The following is a 9,769-nucleotide window of genomic DNA, read 5'->3' on the forward strand; positions in this document are numbered from 1 at the left end:
CTATAATGGCGAGTGTCTCAAAACTCTTCCTAGCTCAAACTGACAGGATGGGCACGAAATTTTTTCGACCCAATTTTTTTTTTTCGACTGCCCGGACCCAAAAACTGGAAACGGGTCAAAAAAAACTTCCTATAATGGCACCTGTCTCAAAACACTCAGAAACACCTAAAAATAGGATAGCCAGAATTTTTTTCGAAAAATGCGTTTTCGAAAAATTTTGGGCCTAAACGGAGCGTGGCTACCCGACAAGGAAACACGAATCGGAATCTGGATGGATCCCGAAAACAAACCTAATAAGCAAAGAACTCGGATTGGTGGTGGATATATGGTGGTGGTATATGGCAGCGGTGGTGGTAGCGGTGGTAGTATATGGATATGGATCGGTGGTGGTATATGGGCACGGATTGGTGGTGGTATATGGATACGGATTCGGAGCGGTGGTGGTAGATGGCAAGGGCGATGATGATGGTGCGGCGGCGGCGTGACAACTTATGACCAGAACTCGAAACTCTAAAAGACTAGACTCTAAGACCAGCAACTAGACACGACGATGCAACCGCAAATTCAACAAAGCAAAACCCTAAAAAGATTATGCAAGGCTCAGATTGGTTCGGATATGATGAACTAACCCTAAATTTTTTTTGTGGCTTTTTCGTGGACTATAGGTATGAAGAACAGACTCGATCTAAACTACGAAAAACTGTAAAATCTCACCGAGCAACCTGGAAATCTGATACCACTTGATAGAGGCAAAGGTGTCCCGTCTTTCGATGAGATGGTGGATTTCGCTTTGGTGGAAGTCGACTTTGACGATCCGACTACGAACGTGCGAGGACGTTGCGCCTTAGCAATCGCTAAACCAACTCCGAGAGGTTATTGACCACGCCGGAGCACGATCAACCTGACCACGAGGGTCTGTTTCCTGCGAGCAAACGAAGAACAAGCAAGAAACTAAGATTGCAATCTAGATATTGCGAATATAAGATGAAAGCTTTATTGATCAAGGTGGGGTTCTGTGACGCCTTTGTCTGGTTGTTGAACACAAACGAAGTACGCGAAGTTGCAGCTATGGCGAACTTTTAATCTAAACAAAACCCAAAGTCTAAACGATGTCCTAAGGGCTGTATATATGGAGGAAGAGGGGGGAATTTCGTGGCCCTTGGTGGAGGGGTCCGAAATCAACCCTATCTCTTGTTTCCCCACACATACGGACTCTAAAAATAGCCTATACTTATGTATTTCGAAATTACATGGGCCTGGCCCAATAATAAGGTGACGCAGCACCTAAAATAGCCTCGGGACGAAATTTATGAAGTGGCATCTTGTATATTTCGTCCAAGGCTTCATGCACCCATTATGGTGGCTTCAAAGTCCTGAAATCATCACTTGTAACTCCGTTCTTGTTTCCCTTGCGCATGCCATCATCTCCATGCTTGTTCTTGCTCCAATGTTCATCCTTCTCCAAGCTAGGCCCTTCATTTGTAAGCAAAACAAATGTATCCAATTTAGGCAGCATCATATTCTCATGAACATTAGAATCATTACAAAGAAACGAAAGTACCTGGTAATTTAGTTGGCGTGCACGAGCTCTAGTAATTGGTCCAGTATGTATAGCAGCAGGGCCTGTGGGTGTAACAATTGTATTGATGTCCTCATCAAAATTCGTCCGGAGCGTTGAGTTGTGGACGAAACAATCTAATGCTGCAGCAGAATCCGAGTCAAACTACAAGTCCAAAGGTGTTACATCACCTCCACTTGGGCCCATTGGCCTTGTACGACCTAGATTTAGTTTTAGGCTGCCTTAGGACGTCCTCCCACCTCCTTGGCCGCCACCCCTTGCTCCTATATAAGTAGATCCATCTAGTAGCTTTTCCTTGGGATTTGTTTAGTTAAAAGTTAGCCATTGCAACTTCGTGTACTTCGTTTGTGTCCAACGACCAGACCAAGACCGCTTCCGGATCCCCACCATTATCAATACTTCATATATATTTGCAATATTCAGATTGCTTTATCATATTCTTGCTCGTTCTTCGATTGCTTGCAGGAATAGACCTTCATGGTCAGGCTGACCGTGCTTCCAGCATCGTCAGTAACCTCAGGAGATTGGTTTAGCGATTGCTAAGGCGCAACGTTGTGCACGTTCGTAGTCGGATTGTCAAAGTCGTCTCCACCAAATCGATAGTTATCATCTCATCGAAAGATCGGGACACCCCCGCCTCTATCACATCCGCTTGTGGGCGAAGCTTGGATTTGCGTTCTTATGGGAAGCGGTCCCTGCGAAGGTGTAGCCACACTCGATCACCAATGTTGAAGACCATAGGTTGCTTGTTGAAGTTGAGCTTGGTCGCAAGGCGTTGAACTTGGCGCTCGATGGTGTTTCTTGTATCTTCATGCATCTTCTTGAGGAAGTTGGCTCGGGCACTCGCGCCCAAGTTTGTGCGCTCTTGAAGAGGTAGAGGTAGAATGTCGGGGACAATGGGTTGAATCCATAGACGACCTCGAAGGGGGACTTGCCGGTAGTCGAATGTCTTGCTCGGTTGTAGGCATACTCGGTGATGGGTAGACATCCTCCCACTCCTTGATGTTCTTCTTGATGAGTACTCGAAGTAGAGCGGAGAGTGTGTGGTTTGTCACCTCCGTTTGGCCGTCGGTTTGAGGATGGTATGCCGTGGAGAAGAGTAGCTTGATTCCGAGCTTGGCACATAGGGTCTTCCAAAAGTAGCTAAGGAACTTGACGTCGCGGTCCGAGACGATAGTCTTTGGCACTCCATGAAGGCGCAAGATTTCCCATTTCGAGTTCTAGGTAAACCAAGCACAAAGTCCATGCTAATATCTTCCCATGGTTGATATGGAATTGGAAGTGGCATATAGAGGCCATGAGATTGGGCTTTAGACTTAGCTTTGCGACATGTAGAACAACGGTTGGTGAAGCGATTGACGTCGCGATGCATCTCGGGCCAAAAGTAGTTCTTGGAGAGCGTAGCAAATGTCTTGTCGCGACCAAAGTGTCCCATTAAGCCTCCTCCATGAGATTCCTGCAAAAGCAACAAACAAAGCGAGGACTCGAGAATGCAAAGTTTGTTAGCTCTCATAAGGTATCCATCTTTGATGTAGTGTCGATCCCAAGAAGTATGCATCAAACACTTGGCATAAGGAAAGGCAAAAGTTGTATCATGCTCATATAAGTCTTTGATATGCTCAAAGCCAATTACATCTAACTCAAGTTGCATGACTAGCATGCATATGCGGGAAAGAGCATCCGCTATGATGTTTTCTTTACCCTTGATGTACTTGATGACATAGGGAAAAGACTCAATGAATTCACTCCATTTAGCATGACGCTTGTTCAACTTAGTTTGACCCTTGAGATACTTGAGGGTCTCATGATCGGTATGAATGATAAATTCATGGGAACGAAGGTAATGTTCCCATTCATGTAAAACGCGGACTAAAGCATATAGCTCTTTGTCATAGATGGGATAGTTGAGTTGCGCTCTGGAAAGTTTCCCACTAAAGTAAGCTATGGGGCGCTTCTCTTGCGTGAACACACCTCCTATGCCATTACCTCTAGCATCGCAATGAATCTCAAAAGGCTTATTGAAGTTGGGTAAAGCAAGCACGGGAGCCTGAGTAAGCAAATTCTTAAGCTCATTGAAAGCAATATCTTGAGATGGTCCCCAAACAAAAGGCGCGTTCTTCTTGCTCAAAGCATGCAAAGGTGAATCAATGGTGCTAAAATCCTTCACAAATCTACGGTAGAAACCGGCTAAACCAAGAAAATTACGCACTTGTTGCAAATTGGTTGGTTGGGGCCAAGTTTTAATAGCATTGATCTTGGACTCATCTACATGAACACCCTTAGAAGAGACAACAAATCCTAAGAAAACGAGCTTATCAACACCAAAAAGACATTTCTCCATATTAGCATAGAGACGCTCTTTCCTAAGAGTTTGCAAAACGGTGCGGACATGGGTGACATGCTCTTGGATAGATTTGCTAAACACAAGAATGTCATCGAAGTAAACCAGAACAAATATACCAATGTAAGGGCGAAAGACATGATTCATAAGGCGCATAAAAGTGCCCGGTGCTTCCGAGAGACCCATAGGCATGACTAACCATTGATACAAACCAAACTTGGTTTTGAATGCGGTTTTCCATTCATCTCCCTCTTGTATGCGGATTTGATAGTAACCACTCTTAAGATCAATTTTGGAAAATATAGTGGCACCGCTAAGTTCATCAAGCATATCATCAAGGCGTGGAATGGGGTACCTATATCTAACGATGATAGCATTGATAGGTCTACAATCGGAGCACATGCGAAAGCTACCGTCACGTTTTGGCACAAGAATGACCGATACGGCACAAGGACTCAAACTTTCACGCACATGACCATGGTCTATTAGATTCTTTACTTGCCTTTGTATTTCTTTGGTTTCTTCGGGGTTGACGCAGTATGGAGCTTTGTTGGGAAGCGGCGCTCCGGGGATCAGATCAATTCGGTGCTCAATGCCTCATAGTGGAGGTAGACCCGGAGGTAGCTCATCGGGGAAAGCATCTTGGAATTCCTGCAATAGAGAAGATAACACCAAAGGTAGATCGTGAGAGTTGTTAGTTTGTGTGACCTCGTCCTTGCACAATAGGACATAGTGTAGGACACTTGATGGGTTCTCACACACTTCTCTCATCTCATGTTTTGTGGCAAAGAGAACTAAGTTTTTCTTGTCGCTCATCGTGGAGTCACTCAATTTGGGCTTGTGGCGCTCACTCTCTTTTTGGTGGATCGCTCTCTCACTATTTTCTCCATGATGGGTGGCTTGCTTGTCGGCGATCACTTGGCTTGGAGACATAGGACGTAGCACGAACTCTTTCCCTTTCATCTTGAAGCTATAGTGATTTGTACGCCCATTGTGAATGACACCTCGGTCAATTGCCATGGCCGTCCAAGGAGGAGGTGGCAAACGGTCATCGGAAGGACATCACATTCCAATGTGTCTTCATAGGCGCCGATCTTGAAAGAGACTTGTACTCTATGCTCGACTTGTATGGTGCCGGTGTCGCTTAGCCATTGAACCTTGTAGGGGTGAGGGTGCTTCATCTTGACCAATTGGAGTTTGGAGCATAGTTGATGAGGACATCAATACCATTGTTACACCCACAGCCCCTACTGCTACATATACGGGACCAATTACTAGAGCTCGCGCACGCCAATTAAATTATCAGGTACTTTCGTTTCTTGGTAATGATTCTAATGTTCATGAGAATATGATGCTGCCTAAATTGGATACATTTGTTTTGCTTACAAATGAAGGGCCTAGCTTGGAGAAGGATGAACATTGGAGCAAGAACAAGCATGGAGATGATGCCATGCGCAAGGGGAACAAGAACGGAGTTACAAGTGATGATTTCAGGACTTTGAAGCCACCATAATGGGTGCATGAAGCCATGGACGAAATATACAAGATGCCACTTCATAAATTTCGTCCTGAGGCTATTATAGGTGCTGCGTCACCTTTTTATTGGGCCAGGCCCATGTAATTTCTAAATACATAAGTATAGGCTATTTTTAGAGGTCGTATGTGTGGGGAAACAAGAGATAGGGTTGATTTCGGACCCCTCCACCAAGGACCACGAAATTCCCCCTCTCTTCCTCCATATATACAGCCCTTAGGGCACCGTTTAGACTTTGGGTTTTGTTTAGATTAAAAGTTCGCCATAGCTGCAACTTCGCGTACTTCGTTTGTGTTCAACGACCAGACAAAGGCGTCACAGAACCCCACCTTGATCAATAAAGCTTTCATCTTATATTCGCAATATCTAGATTGCAATCTTAGTTTCTTGCTTGTTCTTCGTTTGCTCGCAGGAAACAGACCCTCGTGGTCAGGTTGATCGTGCTCCGGCGTGGTCAATAACCTCTCGGAGTTGGTTTAGCGATTGCTAAGGCGCGACGTCCTCGCACGTTCGTAGTCGGATCGTCAAAGTCGACTTCCACCAAAGCGATATCCATCATCTCATCGAAAGACGGGACACCTTTGCCTCTATCAAGTGGTATCAGATTTCCAGGTTGCTCGGTGAGATTTTACAGTTTTTCGTAGTTTAGATCGAGTCTATTCTTCATACCTATAGTCCACGAAAAAGCCAAAAAAAATAGGGTTAGTTCATCCCATCCGAACCAATCTGAGCCTTGCATAATCTTTTCTGTATTTGCTTTGTTGAATTTGCGGTTGCATCATCGTGTCTAGTTGCTGGTCTTAGCGTCTAGTCTTTTAGAGTTTCGAGTTCTGTTCACAGGTTGTCACGTCGCCGCTGCCATATATCACCACCGCATCATCATCGTCGCTGTTGCCATATATCACCACCACATATTCACCGCCAATCCGAATCCATATACGCCACCACATATCCGCCGCCATCACGCCAATCCGAGTTCACCTGCAACATATATCCGCCACCTGTCCGTGTTCCACCAGATTCATCTCCTCCACCAGTCCGAGTTCCACCAGATTCATCTCCGCCACCAGTCCTAGTCCGAGTCCAGTAATTGTTGCATTGTTCTCGATTTATAGATGACGCGACACTCTGAGTCGTGACAGAGAAGGACTCCCCAACTTCCGAGCCATCCGCAGAAGAAAAATAGTTCCAATTTCAAAAAAAAAAATCTGGCTAGGCAGTTTTTAGACCATTTGTAGACTTTTTCGAAAAAAAATTATTGCGGAGCAAAAAAAAAAGAGGAAAAAAAGTGCAAAAAAAAAGAGAAAAAAATTTCAGAGTGTGCTCCTCCCTTGTTTACGTGCCGCGCCGTGATTTTGTTGGTGTTCTAGGGTCGCGTCTCTAGCATAGTCTAGCCTAGGACCAGCACAGTACCATTGTTGAGCGTTTATTCAACTTTGCATCTCTGAATTGATTATTGCTGACCCTTTTTGCTACCATATTATAAGCCTTCCCAGCTCCACATACATCTACGTCGTGCGTTTGACTCTCCCTGGTAATCGCTCTATCCAAGCTTTGAGAGTTTTGACTACAACGGTTGCCGATCACCGCCTGTTGCTGGGTAAGAACTGGTAAGAATTTGAGTTTTGCTTGACGGATTTGTGACGCCCACCACCACCACTTGTTCGTAGTCTGTAGGATCATATTCTTGTGTGTTTCTATTGCTGCTAACCATGCCAGGATCACAAGCCGACGAGATTGACTGGGAGAATTTATTGAACAAGGAGCTTCATGATAAGTTTCAGCAAATGATGACTGAACAGGTGCAAGATGTGCTGAACAATTTTGAAGAGGCCATGGAGAAGATCACTGGCCTTGAGAAGACGTTCGAAACAAAGCTCGATAACAAATTTAATGAATTGCTCGCGCGTCTTCCACCACCACCACCCGCTGCACCTAACGCACCTCTCCAACAACAACAACAACGACTACCTCCACGTCGCGAAACAGACCTCCGCCGAGCAAGCTGTGTTCCTCTTGCGTTTGGCCAAACTGTTGGTGCTGCTGTTGATACTTCTGTGGCTCCTGCTGCTGATGCGGAGGAGGAGGATTATGTGGGAGATTATGAGGATGAGGTTGATCAAAATCAGCACTACGTGCAGCCACCTGTACCACCACCAGCAGGTCAACCTCAGGTATATATTCGTAATGGTAGGCCTGCACCACCACCTCAGGTACGAGATGATGTCCATATTCCTAAACTGAAATTGAATATTCCACCATTTGAGGGTAGATATGTTCCTGATATATATCTTACTTGGGAGTTAGAAACTGAACAACGATTTACATGTTTACAATATCCTGAGGAGAGACGAGTTGCTGCTGTTGTTTGTGCTTTCACTAGTTTTGCATGTGTATGGTGGTCTGAACATTGTAGATTATATCCTATTCCAACTACTTGGGCTGCTTTGAAAACTGCTATGCGTACGCGTTGGGTTCCACCATATTATCAACATGAATTGCTTCAAAAATTGCAGCGTTTAAGACAAGGGAAAAATTCTGTAGAAGAATATTATCAGGAATTACAAACTGGCATGATTAGATGTGGTATTGTTTTGGAGAATGAAGCTATGCTTGCACGTTTTCTGGGTGGATTAAATAGAGAGATTCAGACCATTCTAGACTATAAGGAGTATACTAATATCACTCGTTTATTCCATCTTGCTTGTAAAGCTGAACGTGAAGTGCAGGATCGACAAGCATTGGGGCGAACTAACTTTTTTGCAGGCCGACCTTCATCATGGACAACACGTGCATCTTCTACTTCAACTGCACCAGCACCTCCATCCGGTGCCACCTCCAGCCGTGATACAAGAAAACAGGCACAACCACCATTATCTGCCAAGAGCGCACCTGCGGGGCCTGCACAGCATTCTTCTTCTTCCATGGCATCAACAGGGCACACAAGTGATATTATTTGTCGTCATTGTAAGGGAGGAGGTCATTATGCGAGAGAATGCAAATCTCCGCGTGTGATGATTGCTACCGCGGATGGTGGATATGAGTCTGCTAGTGACTATGATGAGGAGACTTTGGCTCTTATTACACGTGAAGAACATGGTGGAGATGATTCTGATCATGAGACGCAATACATGGCTCCTAAAGACGCTGACAGGTATGAATGTTTAGTTGCTCAACGTGTTTTGAGTGTGTAGATCACACAAGCTGAGCAAAATCAGAGGCACAATTTGTTCCATACCAAGGGAGTTGTGAAGGAACGTTCTGTGCACGTCATCATAGACGGAGGGAGCTGCAACAACTTGGCTAGCATGGAGATGGTGGAGAAGCTTTCTCTCACCACAAGACCACATCCACATCCTTACTACATCCAATGGTTCAACAACAGCGGCAAGGTTAAGGTAACACGTACTGTTCGTGTGCATTTTAGTATCTCTACATATGCTCATTATGTTGATTGTGATGTGGTACCTATGCAAGCATGTTCCTTATTACTTGGTAGACCATGGCAATTTGATAAAAATTCTGTACACCATGGTAGAAACAATCACTATACTCTTGTTCATAAGGATAAAAATATTACTTTGCTTCCTATGACTCCTGATTCCATTTTGAAAGATGATATTAATAGAGCTAATAAAGCAAAACAGGAGACGAATAAGAGTGAAAATCAGATTGTGGCAAAAGAATTTGAGCAACAAATGAAGCCTAATAATAAACCATCTAGTGTTGCTTCTGAAATTAAATTGAAAACTGCATGTTTATTTGCCACCAAATCTGATATTGATGAGCTAGATTTCAGCAAATCTGTTTGCTATGCTTTTGTGTGCAAAGAGGCATTATTTTCATTCGAGGACGTGTGATAGAGGCAAAGGTGTCCCGTCTTTCGATGAGATGATGGATATCGCTTTGGTGGCAGTCGACTTTGACGATCCGACTATGAACGTGCGAGGACGTCGCGCCTTAGCAATCGCTAAACCAACTCCGAGAGGTTATTGACCACGCCGGAGCACGATCAACCTGACCACGAGGGTCTGTTTCCTGCGAGCAAACGAAGAACAAGCAAGAAACTGAGATTGCAATCTGGATATTGCGAATATAAGATGAAAGCTTTATTGATCAAGGTGGGGTTCTGTGACGCCTTTGTCTGGTCGTTGAACACAAACGAAGTACGCGAAGTTGCAGCTATGGCGAACTTTTAATCTAAACAAAGCCCAAAGTCTAAACGATGCCCTAAGGGCTGTATATATGGAGGAAGAGGGGGGGAATTTCGTGGCCCTTGGTGGAGGGGTCCGAAATCAACCCTATCTCTTGTTTC

This window comes from Triticum dicoccoides, chromosome 1B, assembly GCF_002162155.2.
Source record: "Triticum dicoccoides isolate Atlit2015 ecotype Zavitan chromosome 1B, WEW_v2.0, whole genome shotgun sequence".
Taxonomy (NCBI): Eukaryota; Viridiplantae; Streptophyta; class Magnoliopsida; order Poales; family Poaceae; genus Triticum; species Triticum dicoccoides.